The sequence below is a fragment of the Podarcis vaucheri genome (genome assembly GCF_965113315.1).
Source record: "Podarcis vaucheri genome assembly, chromosome: 1".
In the NCBI taxonomy this organism is placed as follows: Eukaryota; Metazoa; Chordata; class Lepidosauria; order Squamata; family Lacertidae; genus Podarcis; species Podarcis vaucheri.
This window is the reverse complement of record NC_138759.1, coordinates 64,140,206-64,154,088: the sequence shown is the minus strand read 5'-3', so window position 1 is coordinate 64,154,088 and position 13,883 is coordinate 64,140,206.

Sequence of the window (13,883 nt, the reverse complement as noted above, 5' to 3'; positions counted from 1 at the left end):
GTTAGTGAACTTTACCTTGGTCTACGAATGGAAGCCGAACAGTGGAAGGGCACTGGCGGTGGGAGACCTCATTAAAGAAAGTGTGCCTCGGTTTAAGAATGGCTTTGGTTTAAGAATGGACTTCTGGAACGGATTAAATTCATAAACCAAGGTACCATTGTACTGAAATCCCTCCTCAAAAAAGCACAAGGAGGCTACATCTTCAACTGGATGTCCTTTATAGAAGGATCTGGCAACTTCTGTTTCAGTGCATCTGAAGAAGTGTTTCAGTGTATCTGAAGAAGTGTGCATGCACACGAAAGCTCATACCAAGAACTAACTTAGTTGGTCTTTAAGGTGCTACTGGAAGGAATTTTTTTATTTTGACTATGGCAGACCAACATGGCTACCTATCTGTAACTGGATGTCCTTTGATAATCTTTCAGATAGCTAAGCCACAATCAGACATATGCTGGCCATGCAAGGAGACAGTAGCATTTGCAGCTCTATGTGGCTGCCTTTGGAAGTTCACTGCTGAAATTTAAGTTTACACATATGCCTTCCAAGGGCACTTCCAGTCTGTCACTATTTTCAAGTGGATCAAAACTTGCACATTCAGAGGCTCCACAAATATACAGTCGTACCTTGGAAGTTGAATGGAATCCATTCCGGAAATCCCTTCAACTTCCAAAACCAAAGTGTAGCTTCTGATTGGCAGCAGGAAGCTCCTGCAGCCAATCAGAAGCCACGGAAGCCCCATTGGATGTTTGGCTTCAAAAATCATTCAAAAACTGGAACACTCACTTCCGGGTTTTGATCGTTCGGGAGCCGATTCATTCAGAAGCCAAGGCATTCGAGATCCAAGGTATGACTGTAGTTGATTAGCAGTCCTTGCACAACAAACCCACTCCCCCCCCAAATGGGCCTCCCTACTAACAAAGAGTGAATGTTCATCATATCCCTGTAAGCAAATCAGGAGGAATACTCAGTAAAGAAGTCATCTGGAATCGCCCCTAAGTTAGAACACACCTTAGGAAGTCAATATTAATTTTCTAGCAGACTTGTTCTAATATTCCACTCCAATATTGAGCCCTAATAAAACTACCCTTATGGTTTAAGATGTAATCTTTGTCTTTGAGCTCCAATAACTTTTAAACTCATAATGTTAACCTGTTTCAGGGTCCGCTGTCAATTTTAAAGGCTGGTGAGAAGCACAATAAAGGACCCACAGCTATAGTCACAGAACACTGATACTTAGCACTGGTATATACAGCTCAGTTATCATCTCTTTCTGAGATACATAAGCAAACAAAGGATGGTGTCAGCAGGAGTTCAGGGTATCTTGATATGGCATGGGATAGAAAGTCGAGGAAAGCCTTTCTTAGCCATCCACTGTCATGTTACAGTAACTATCCAAATTCTGAAAATAGAGATCTCAATAGTGAGGAATGGGGGGAATATAGATTTTTTTCTTAGGAGGGGGCAGGGAATGTTTTCAAGCAGACCTTAAAGATGGGGAAAAGTGAAGACAGTAGAGTAACATCTGTTTAGAGACAGAAGTCTCCCATGGTTTTTTTTTTCAATTAAAAAACCCCTGTATGGGATGAAGAAAACCTTGATGAACAAACATTTGGGAATTTTTTGGACATAGCCAGTTTATTTATATACCATATTTTTTTTTTTAAAAAAAACACATCTGTGTTGAAAGCAGTTGACATAAACAGTCTAAAAACAGGAGTATTTATAGATAATAACAAGTATAACATCACCACAACTTATCACTAAAAATAACAAACCACTAACTTAATTTAGGGGACGCGGGTGGCGCTGTGGGCTAAAGCCTCAGCGCCTAGGGCTTGCCGATCGAAAGGTCGGCGGTTCGAATCCCCGCGGTGGGGTGCGCTCCCGCTGCTCGGTCCCAGCGCCTGCCAACCTAGCAGTTCGAAAGCACCCCCGGGTGCAAGTAGATAAATAGGTACCGCTTACCAGCGGGAAGGTAAACGGCGTTCCGTGTGCTGCGCTGGCTCGCCAGATGCAGCTTTGTCACGCTGGCCACGTGACCCGGAAGTGTCTCCGGACAGCGCTGGCCCCCGGCCAATAGATGTGAGATGGGCGCACAAACCCCAGAGTCTGCCAAGACTGGCCCGTTCGGGCAGGGGTACCTTTACCTTTACCTTTAACTTAATTTAGGGACGCAGGTGGCACTGTGGTGTAAACGGCTGAGCCTTGGGCTTGCAGATTGTAAGGTCGGTTGTTTGAATCCCCGCAACGGGGTGAGCTCCCGTTGCTCTGTCCCAGCTCCTGCCAACCTAGCAGTTCAAAAGCACGTTGATGTGCAAGTAGATAAATAAGTACCGCTCCAGTGGAAAGGTAAACGGCATTTCCGTGTGCTGCTCTGGTTCGCCAGAAGCGGCTTAGTCATGCTGGCCACATAACCCAGAAAAACTGTCTGCGGACAAACACTGGCTCCCTTGGCCAGTAAAGTGAGATGAGGGCTGCAACCCCAGAGTCATTCACGACTGGACTTAGCTGTCAGGGGTCCTTTACATTTACCTTTTTTTAAAGTTTATTTAGTATGCAACAATGCATCAAAATTTAAGTGAGCATAAAGCTAACAAGTGGAAAAACCCAGTAACCTCCTATTCCAAAAGTAATCCCAGAGCTGATAACCTTATTATCTAGAAACTCCTCCCCACCTTATCCCTCAACCCAAAAGTCCCCTCAGAGTTCTTGTGGAATCAGCTCCCTTATTAAGGCTCCTGGGACTGGCAGGTAGGCTAAGGCTGGTATGCATTGCCATTCTCCCAGGGCCAGCCCTATGATGTGGCAGAGTGAGACAGCTGCCTCAAGCAGCAGCTGTTGAGGTGCAGGGAGTAGACAGAGCTATGAGTCCCATGGGGTCTGCATACCCACCAACATTTCTCCGATGAAAATAAGGTAAAGGCAAAGGGACCCCAGACCATTATGTCCAGTTGCGGACGACTCTGGGGTTGCGGCGCTCATCTCACTCTATAGGCTGAGGGAGCCGGCGTACAGCTTCTGGGTCATGTGGCCAGCATGACTAAGCCGCTTGTGGTGAAGCCGGAGCAGCGCACGGAAATGCCGTTTACCTTCCTGCCAGAGCAGTATCTATTTATCTACTTGCACTTTGATGTGCTTTCAGACTGCTAGGTTGGCAGGAGCTGGGACTGAACAACGGGAGCTCATCCCATTGCGGGGATTTGAACCGCCGACCTTCTGATCGGCAAGTCCTAGGCTCTGTGGTTTAGACCACAGTGCCACCTACATCCCAACTTTACCCACTTCTGAAGAAAATAGGGATGTCCTATTCCATAATAATTTTACTATTTATACACCACCCATCTGACTGGGTTGCCCCAGCCACTCTGGGTGGGTTCCAACATATATTAAAAAAGAAAAGAAACTTCCCTATACAGGGCTGCCTTCAGATGACTTGGGAGTCCCATAACTCCATATCCTGTAACATTTCTCTGATGAAAATAGGGATGTCCTAAGGAAAAGTGCCAACCTAGCAGTTCAAAAGCACGTCAAAGTGCAAGTAGATAAATAGGTACCACTCTGGCAGGAAGGTAAACGGCGTTTCCGTGTGCTGCTCTGGTTCACCAGAAGCGGCTTAGTCATGCTGGCCACATGACCCAGAACTGTCTGCGGACAAACGGTGGCTCCCTTTGCCTATAGAGCGAGATGAGTGTGCAACCCCAGAGTCGGTCACGACTGGACCTAATGGTCAGGGGTCCCTTTACCTTTACCTTTTAAGGAAAAGTTGGACATTCTGGAATCAAATCAGAAACTGGTATGGCCTCTGTAAATCTGGGTCTGTCCCTGGAAATAGGAACACTTGTAGGGTCTGGGCCTGCCCTGTGTCCCCTACTCTAGTCTGCTGTCCTCAAGCGCAGTGAAAGGCACTGTCTTTTCACTAGTACTGGAGTAAGATTCAACTACTAGTACAATTGGCTTCTGTATGCATCATGTCCTTTGCCACAGGAAGAAAAATGTCTTGAGCTGGTCTTGCATTTCTCTGGTAGCGAACACATAATCTCTCTCTCTCCCCCACCTCTCTCACTTCCTAGGTTCCTGTTACAGAACTCTGGCATTTGTCCTGTAGTTTTCAATGCCGTACGAGCATTCTTAATGTAGGGAATTTTTTATGATATCCTTTCGGATGAGTAAACTGCAGGATAAATGGCAGCTGTTTAGAATATGCAGCACATGAATCCTTAAAATCAGAGACCTGGTAATACTAGGAAAAAGCATTAGAGATTAGAGACATTACACATTATCATGCCCATTTATTGCACAGTGATTTGTTTTTATTTTTTTATTTGTATATATTTTCTTCCATTTATATGCTGTTCTTTTTCTCCATTGCAGAATCCAAGGTCACATACTTATGGCTGGCAAAGTCTCCCATCCAGACACTGACTAGGCAGATGCCTGCTTCTCTTTGACAAAGTGGTGGTCTCACGCACTTTCAGACCATACCCTAGGCATGGGCACTCCCTTCTGTTTATATTTTATTAATGTATTTTTAGTATGCCTTTCAGAGCACAGCATGGCAAATAAATTTGGCAAGACAGTTAAATTGATATAAAATAATTATATACATTATAGCAATTCTACTCCCAGTTTAAAAACAGGGAAGTTTGGTAAGTATCATTTGTCTCATACATTTAAATGTAACAAAATTGCTCCCATAACTGTAGCCTTTGGAGCATATTTTGCAACAGCAGGAATTATCATGAGAAGGGAAGGAAACCATGGATACCCAATATGTTGGGTTCCACCCAGTGCAAATTTAGCTTCCCAGGTAACCAGATGTTTGGTTTTCTTTGGCTGAGGAGGAAGTTAAAAGAGAAACCTTCCACTACACTGCTACAGCATTTTCATGACTAACAGGTGTGCTTAAAGCAATCTCTCTTTTAAATCAGCTTTAATGTTAATTTTTAATTCCAAAGGTCTGCAGCAAATAATAAATTCATCTGGCATATATATTTTAAAACTGGTATTAAGAATAGTTGATTACCCCACAGATATTAATCCCTCATTTCTGCGACTCACTCACATTTCATCTCGTCTTGCTAATAAATGTAGTGGCATTTATGTTTAAGTCAGCCAGCTACAGGATATGTGGCATTACGTATTTTATTCATTAATGGATATTAGCAAAGATGGTTAGGAAGCACATCTTCATCCTTCACGTATCTTTAATATTTTCTCTAATTGAATAACGAGATGGATCTCTTTAAAATTCCTTTGCATGTTCAACCAAAGGCCTATCTTAAGCCATATTTGCCATCATCAGTGCCATGCAGCCTGTGGAGAAATAACCTTTTAAAGTGTATTGGAATACAGTGTATACACAGTGTGCTGTGTACATGGGAATGTTTGAAGGGTTAAATTTAAAATACTAAGGGTGATCTTCACCTAACCAGAGCCAATGAAGCCTTGTTCTTTGTTTTCTCTGTGTGTCCCCCATGCCACAGAAATTGACTCAGGAAAACCCCCAGAACAGTGCATGGGGGAGATGGGGGGGGACATTTTCTCTGGCAAACTAGAATGTTTGTGTAGGCAGAAGAACTGGAAGAATTTGATTTTGAATTCCACCCAAAGTATGGGGGAAATTCCGGGGGATGCCGGGCTCTTTTCCTACTGAGTTAGAGGATTGTAACATTTCACTTCTGATTGTTTCACTGGATACAAAATTGTGGTCACTTATCAGATGGGGAAAGTGATCTGATGAGGAGGGTAGAATAAATGGGGCAGCTGATGTTTTGAATATTATTTTGCTTTATTTTCAATTGTTTTTTTTAATCACTGACGTGTTTGCCACCCTGAGCTCCTTTGGGATGAAGGGTAGGATAAAAATAAGAATACTAGATCAATACACATTAAGTTCTGAACCCAACCCACTTTTCCAGTACCCTGAATTCCTTATCACTACTGTTTTTGTGGTCACGTGGAAACCGGTCAGTTTCATGCCATTGTGAAGAGGTGGGAAAAGGTGGGAAGATGCTCAAAGCAGTCATACACACTGATCAGATCAACATTCCGTTTTGGGGGACTCTGTTCATCTCTGATTCTTGTGGCCTTCTCCCAAGTATCTGATAATGGCCACTGTCAAAAAGAGACATACAACACAATTCTGGGCAACATGCTGTTGTGCTCAGGGCTTCCCTTCCCATCTGGTTGGCTGTGAAAACAGGTTGCTGGACAATAATTAGTTCACTGCAGAATTGATATTCTTTATGTCAGTAATTGTGCTCAAATGTAATGGACAACTAGTAATTTCCGAACAAGAATTATTTCAGTTCTTTCATGTCAATAATATTGCTCAAATGGAATAGAAAACACTGGTAATTTCCAATCAAGAATTCTATCATTAAACACATTTTTTCCCCCAGTAGGCACAACTTAGTTGCTTTGATTAATTTGGTGATCATGGAGCTTTCTTCCACAGAAACGAATGTGCTTGGGATTCCAGATCAGGAAGAATGGGATGGTCCAAAGAAAGATAAGGAAGCTCATTAAGCTCTTGAACTGTACTCTGAAAACCCTTTAATCTCAGTGAGACACCAGGTTGCTTTATTTTCTGCAGGTAATGTTACTGTACAAGAATGCTTCTTAATTCATTTGTGCTACTTCTATGGATGTGAATATATTTACGTGCTATTAGATCATTAGAATGAGAGGTAGGGACGAAAGAGATCCAGATTGTTGCTTGTAGGCCTCTAGGGATTGTGCATTCTGTGGGACAGTGATTGGCAAAACTTCCTACCTCCAGTAAAAAGTCTGGAGAAGGTACTGTGCATAGACTTATTTTTGTGTGACCCAAACACTTAAAAATTAAATTAAGAATATGCATCTGTTATGGTTGACAGTTCTATAGCTTATGGAACGTACTCTGACAGTCAGAGGTTGAGGAAAATGCTGTGGGAAATTGAAAATAAAACTCAGAAGCAAAACTATAAATTGCTGATTATTTTGTTTTTAGGTAACATGGTGATATCCCATAACAGCTGCTCCAGGAAGAACTTGCACTGATAGCCATGGCTCAGCCTCCATTAATACAATACTATACAGTCGATTCATGAATCAGTTTTCAGAGATAATTCTTTCCTGCATTTTCCAGAGTATTTTTTTCAATCTTTACCCCACCCCCACATCCTGAGTGGTTCAAAATGTTCCGTTGCCAAAACAACAACAATACTTTTTTTAATAATAATAATAATAATAATAATAATAATAATAATAATGTTCAAAGTTTTCTTTTCTCTATCTCTCGCTGTCCCAAGGCTTGCTTCTTCTCCAAGTGATTCTGGCCAATCAGGAATCATGCTGTATGCACATTAAAGTCATAGCACTACAAAGCTAAACATATTAGGCTTTACTGGGGTCACATTTACTGGACACATTTCGAATTTTGAGAGAGTGCTGGGGGCTCCAGTCACAAAATAGTTGCTGTGGAGGTGCAATAATGCAAAATTAAAGAGACAGCTATTCCTGACAACCTTATGCTTACCACGGAAGGCCAAAATGTACAAGCTGTTCTCACCATGTTCCCTTTCATTTCAGCTGCCCATGAGTACTGTGTTGGTAACCATTGTGGTATACAATAATATCCCCTAGAATAAATGACGCCAATTATTGCCTTCACTCTAAATTGGTGGGTTGTTTGGGGGTGGGTTGGAAAGAGAAATGGAAGGCATTCCAGTTGCTGAGGCAGTAAGGGATATCTGTCATGAATATGGTTTGCCCGCTTTCGAGAACATCAACCAATTGCCCAAAGAGGAGACAATTTTTGTAATGACTGGAGATGTTCACAAAACACCCTCCTGAATACTTAGCCCTACTTTTCATTCAGCTTCTCTTATTTATAGCGTTCCGTAACCTATCACTAGATCCTTCACATATGCAGTTCACAAAGATGTATAGCCCTCAAAGCAGACACTGAGGTAGATGTGTTTTGTTTTCCTTATGGCAGTAGAACCAAGATTGATGGAATTGGGTCAAATGAATTCATTGTTAAAACTCACTAAAAACCATCAAACTTTTACAAGGGTAACTGCATCTGCTAATGAGATCAGATGTTGCATAGCAGTAAATCAAGACTAGTAAGATTGGAATTTGCTATCAGTAGCAATGCTGCTTCAAAATACTAAAACCAGCACAATTTAATGTTTTCCTCGCACATCCTTCTATTGCAGAGAACATTTTTAAGGAGCAATCAGAATATTTAGGCTAATCTTTGCAGTGACAATACCGAATCTCAAAAGGCTTTTTTGGGGGGAGGCGGGGGTTAACACTTTGTCACACTGTTGTTTTTCATACTATTGACCATAGTTGGTACAAGTGAATGAAAAATATGGTACTAGTTGAGGGCTTTTCCATTATAAAGCCAGCAATTTTAAGATTTGTATTCCGTGTTTTTCTTATGACTAGACACAGACTCGGCAAGCAAAATCTATTTCATTTAGATTGCACTTTCAAGTCATTCTGGAGTAGGAACATTGTGGCTTTTAGCCATAATATGTCTTCTGAAACTGTTTTGTAGCATTTATCTCTATGATAGGTATGTGCTACTGTTGGTAGAAAGAAAGAAAGAAAGAAAGAAAGAAAGAAAGAAAGAAAGAAAGAAAGAAAGGAAGGTGTGGGGCATTTTCATTTTTTCTATTATTTGAGATGCTATGAATGAAATGCTACTTTATTTGCATAGAGATTATTTTTATGTACTTTTAAATAAAGGTAAAGGGACCCCTGACCATTAGGTCCAGTCATGCCTGACTCTGGGGTTGCGGCGCTCATCTCGCTTTATTGGCTGAGGGAGCCAGCATACAGCTGTGGCCAGCATGTGGCCAGCATGACCGCTTCTGGCGAACCAGAGCATCACATGGAAACACCGTTTACCTTCCCGCCAGAGCAGTACCTATTTATCTACTTGCCCTTTGACATGCATTCGAATTGCTAGGTTGGCAGGAGCAGGGACCGAGCAACAGGAGCTCACCCCATCATGGGGATTCGAACCGCCAACCTTCTGATCAGCAAGCCCTAGGCTCTGTGGTTTAACCCACAGCGCCACCCGCATCCCTTTTAGAAGTGGTTTAAATCTGGAAAATTGTGCATTTTCCTGGTTGACCCTATTGGAGGCTTGGATCACAAAATATAGTTTTGTGTTGGTGACAGCGAGATACACAAAGAAGAGCACAGGTGGTGCAGCAATCTGGCCTAAATCAGGCCCCATGCTGTCACATGACATGAACAGGGCTGGCTGAAGATCCAATGGATCTCAGGCTGGGTCAGCCCCTTCCTGACCTCAAAATACTCCACTTTTTAGCTGGCTGTCACCAGCAGGGATCCTGCCAGTGGCACATTTGCCTTCCTGCATGTCCAGCAGGTAGAAGGGGGAAGTCTACACTGCTGGAGTGAGACTGACGGGCACCAAAGGCTGGCAGGGCTGAGTGGAGCAGCACTTCCTTTCAATCCAACCCTTCCATTATATTTTTGGGTAGATATCATTAGATGAATATAAGCCCTCTGGATGAAAATAGCGACTTTGATAACCCAAAGTTGCATAATATTATATTTGTCCTGCTAGCATTCCAAACCTTAACAGCTTACGTCACCAGGAGCAAAGTCTCTGAAAGACAGCAATCATTCAAAGTCTTACATCCTCTAGTTTGCCAGGTAAAGAAAAGTCTGTAAAAAAGATATATAGAAGTCTGTAAAAGATGTTAATTTACAGTGCAAGCCTAACTATACCTACTCAGAAAGAAGTCCTGTTGAATGCAATGAAGCTGACTCCCTGGAAAGTGGGGTTAGGGTTGCAGTGTTAATATAACTTATTTTTCTTCATTAGGGTCTTAGGGCAGGAAAAAGCAGAATTCTGCACGTCTAATATATGTGAAATGTTAACGCTTTGCGCAGCATGTGAAGGAACCCTGAGCTGACATTACATAATCAGTACCCAGTGGGCAACATACAGTCATGCGCCAGAGCATTTCATTATCCATCATTGTGCTGGTTCCAGCAAATATTCACAGCAAAGATGATTGAATTTAAAAGAATGCATTGAATTCACAATGCGCAAATTTAGACACAAAACCTCTCTCCTTATATTTTCAGCCATTGCTTTCCAATGCACTGGGAAGTGGTATTTCACATCATCACTGTGTGACATTAAATTAGATAATCAGGAATGTGGAGTTGCTTAATTTGGGTTTGGCTGTGTGTCAGATTTAGCACAGCAGCAAAGGCAAATGGCATCAGTGCAGGGGCACCCATGCAGCCCTTGCCTGCCCCAGAGTGAAATGTGTCTCTCTTTGGCCACATTTCCCCCTGATACCACTGGCAAGGGATGTGGGTGGCGCTGTGGTCTAAACCACTGAGCCTCTTGGGCTTGCCAATCAGGAGGTTGGCAGTTCGAATCCCCGCAACAAGGTGAGCTCCTGTTGCTCGGTCCTAGCTCCTGCCAACCTAACAGTTTAAAAGCACGCCCAGAAGTGCATGTAGATAAATAGGTACCACTCTGGTGGGAAAGTAAATGGCGTTTCTGTGTGCTGCCCTGGTTTTAGTGTTCCGTTGCGTTAGAAGTGGCTTAGTCATGACCCAGAAAAACTGTCTGTGGACAAACGCCAGCTCCCTCGGCCTATAGAGCGAGATGAATGCCGCAAACACAGAGCTGTCTGCAACTGGACTTAACTGTCAGGGGTCCTTTACCTTTACCTTTTTACCAGTGGCATGTGCCCTTGGAAGTTTTCCCAGAAGCAAATGTGGCCCTCAGACTAAAATGGCTCCCCACCTTAGCAATAGAGGTTCTTGTCCATTACACTGTACTCCTTGAATGTTTGGATTACTTCATAGTTTCACCGCCAATGGTTCAAACTTTTTTTTAAACAAACAATGGGAGTAAGGAGTATTTATAAATTGTGAGGGATAGGCCATGGCAGCAGCCCTTTGTGAGAGGATAGACCATTGTGCCATTGTGAGCTGTGCTTGGTAACTCTATAGATGTTTCACTAAGGGTCTGGATGTTGAACAGTGTGTGAAGAACTTCAGGCTCCATATATGCAAGGGTTTAGTTGAGCACCACTCAAAAATATTTCTTTTGCATTCCATTATAGTAGCTGTGCCAATCTAGTGAAGTAACATATGGTTATTAATGAATTTATCACCATTAAATACTAAACTATATTATGCATTTGTTATGTCACTATCCCATTTACTTCAATATGCTATGCTATCTACTTATAGCAATTTATGGGGAAGGGGCATGCAGACAGAGTTCCCAATACTGTGTTTCCCCCAATGCCTCTGGTTATGTATCTACAGCCCTGAACAAGAGTCTTTATGAAGGAAGATGGAAAGGGAGGGGGATCTAAAATCTAAGAAAGGAAATTAAACATCAGCTTCTTGAAATGTGACCAATTTTCAGAATTCACAATTGATATAATGAGATTTGGAATACATGCATTTACTCAAGGTAGACTGTCAAGCAGGAGGATCAGATTAAACCATTAAGTCAAAGTGAACAGTTATTTGTGTATCTATAGATAAAATGCTCTCTGTCTCCTGTTGGTTGAAGACTTAACTGGGTAAGACTCAATGGAAATACTTCATTAAATTCTATGTGTATACCAAGAATTATAGCTTTGCTTCTTGCTGCCCTTGTGATGCCCTTTTTGACGTTCCTTTTTAAGTATTCATGAAACGTAACGTGTAAAATCTGGTGGCAATTCTAACTTGAAAGAGCCACTGAAGACTACAGCTTGTTCTCAGCTTGCTTTTCTCTGTTTTTCTATCAGCTGAACTGCAGCCAGTAATAGCATTATGAGCCAGAATTCCTCTACTGCTCTCAGAGAATCCTTACAGTACTGATACATGGCCCTATTTATATTTTAATGCCAGGCACACTGCATGCTATTTCAGGTAAGTTTTTATTGGGGATGGATCCAGTCATTTATGAGATAAGTTCAACCTTAGTTGAAATCTAATGTAACTTTGCTTTTGTATTTCTCTAGTGAGTGAAGTCATTTAACTAAGTCTATAAAGAAATGCAGTGTGGGGTGACTTACCTACACACAAGTATACACTTACCAGCCACATTTTTTACATGAATTGGCTTTCTGAGTAGCTGTGCTTCTGTTCCATGTTCCTGGGCATGGCTGATCTATGAGGCAAGAGCCTTTTTAAGCCATCTGTGAGGAACCCCCAGTACATGGGCCTACTTAGGCCTGCAAACTCATTTTCCTCAAACCAGGGTCACCTGTGATGTCAGGTGTGAGACAAATAAAGATACAGTTGCCAAGGAGCAATTGGGAGTTTAAAAAGTGCACTCTTGGTTGTTCCGTGGCAAGCAGGGTTTGCTGACAGCACTGATGAGTAAGTTCTTCTTTGCTTATTTGCAGGCATGGTTTGCTTTAAACTAGGCTTCCTCAGACTTGACCCTCCAGATGTTTTGAGACTACAGTTCCTATCATCCCTGACCACTGGTCCTGCTAGCTAGGGATCATGGGAGTGTTAGTTTCTGTTTCTCACTGAGCAGCTGCTGGGAGTCACAGGACTCTGTTTACATTCCAGAGACCTTCCAGTCTCACGGGAAAGGGAGACGGGATGTGACGTTAGTGGTTTCCTGTTTCCTTTGTTCCTTTGTTCAGTTGCTCTCTGCTTTCATAGAGAGAGGATATATTTTCTGTTCTGCGTAGTTTAGAAATAAAACTCTTTACAATGTAGCCAAACCTCTCATCTCTTCCCTGTGCTGGGAACCCTGCTGGATAGAATGTGCTTGAGGCTTTATCAAAGGCCCAGGTCATTAAACACGTCAGAGGCGATTTCAAAGGCTCACCTCAGAGGAAGATGAGGCCTTATCGGCGTTCTGACAGGGAGTTGTAGGCCAAAAACATCTGGAGGAAAAACATCTGGAGGGACAAGTTTGAGGAAGCCTGGCTTTAAACCGTGCCTGCAAAAGACTTTAAAGACACCTGCAACTGGGGAAAAGCCAGTCGACTGAGGGAAATTATCTGTTTGCAGGTGCCGTTTGAATCCCAACCACACCTACAAATGGTTAAAGCAGGATTCTCAGTCAGTGGTACAGGAAGCTCCTTTGAAGCTATCACCTGGAAACATAATGATATCAGGTGATTGCCAGGTGGGCAGCCCTACCCATCTGTCAAAGTGGCATACCAGGTAGGTGGGGTCAGATTGTAGCACAGTTCCCTAGCCCTGCACTAAGCATTTCTGCACTAAACGTTTCAACTTGTGGACATATTTGCCACAAGTGATGCTTATATTACTTCCATTTTCATAACAGTTCTTTTTGTTGGTTTCTGCTCTCTTCACTGTGCAGCGGAAGTGCTTGTCACAAGACAATGTTTACATTCCACAGTCAGAGCACTGTTGGGTTTTCCCACGGGAATGGGAAGCTGGATGTGACGTACACTGGTTTCCTGTTTTTCACATTTCTCTCGGCGTTCGTTATTCCGAGAAGAAGGACGGGTTGCTTCTCTGCTCCAGCAGAGGCAAGATGCATATTTGTAAATTCTCTACAATGAACTGAAAATAAAGCAACACAAAGCATGTGGCATGTACTATTCATCATTCCGTTGTGCAAACGGACTCTGCTATATCAACATTTTGGTTATGGTTCCGGGCCCAGAAAGATGTAAATCAAACTGAGGATCAAAGACTCCAGCGTTCGAGTCGGAATGCCGGCAGAGGTACAGAGGAACGGATCGCGTTATCTGCTCTGCGCGTCAAGTTTGATTGATGAAGGTATGTGCTCATGCTCCCGGAGCAGCCTGGCAGCCTGCCAGCTACTAGTTTATGGTTTTATGGCTGGACTTTGAACTTTTAAAGCCGTTTTGCCTCGATAAAGGCTCTAGAGGCACAAG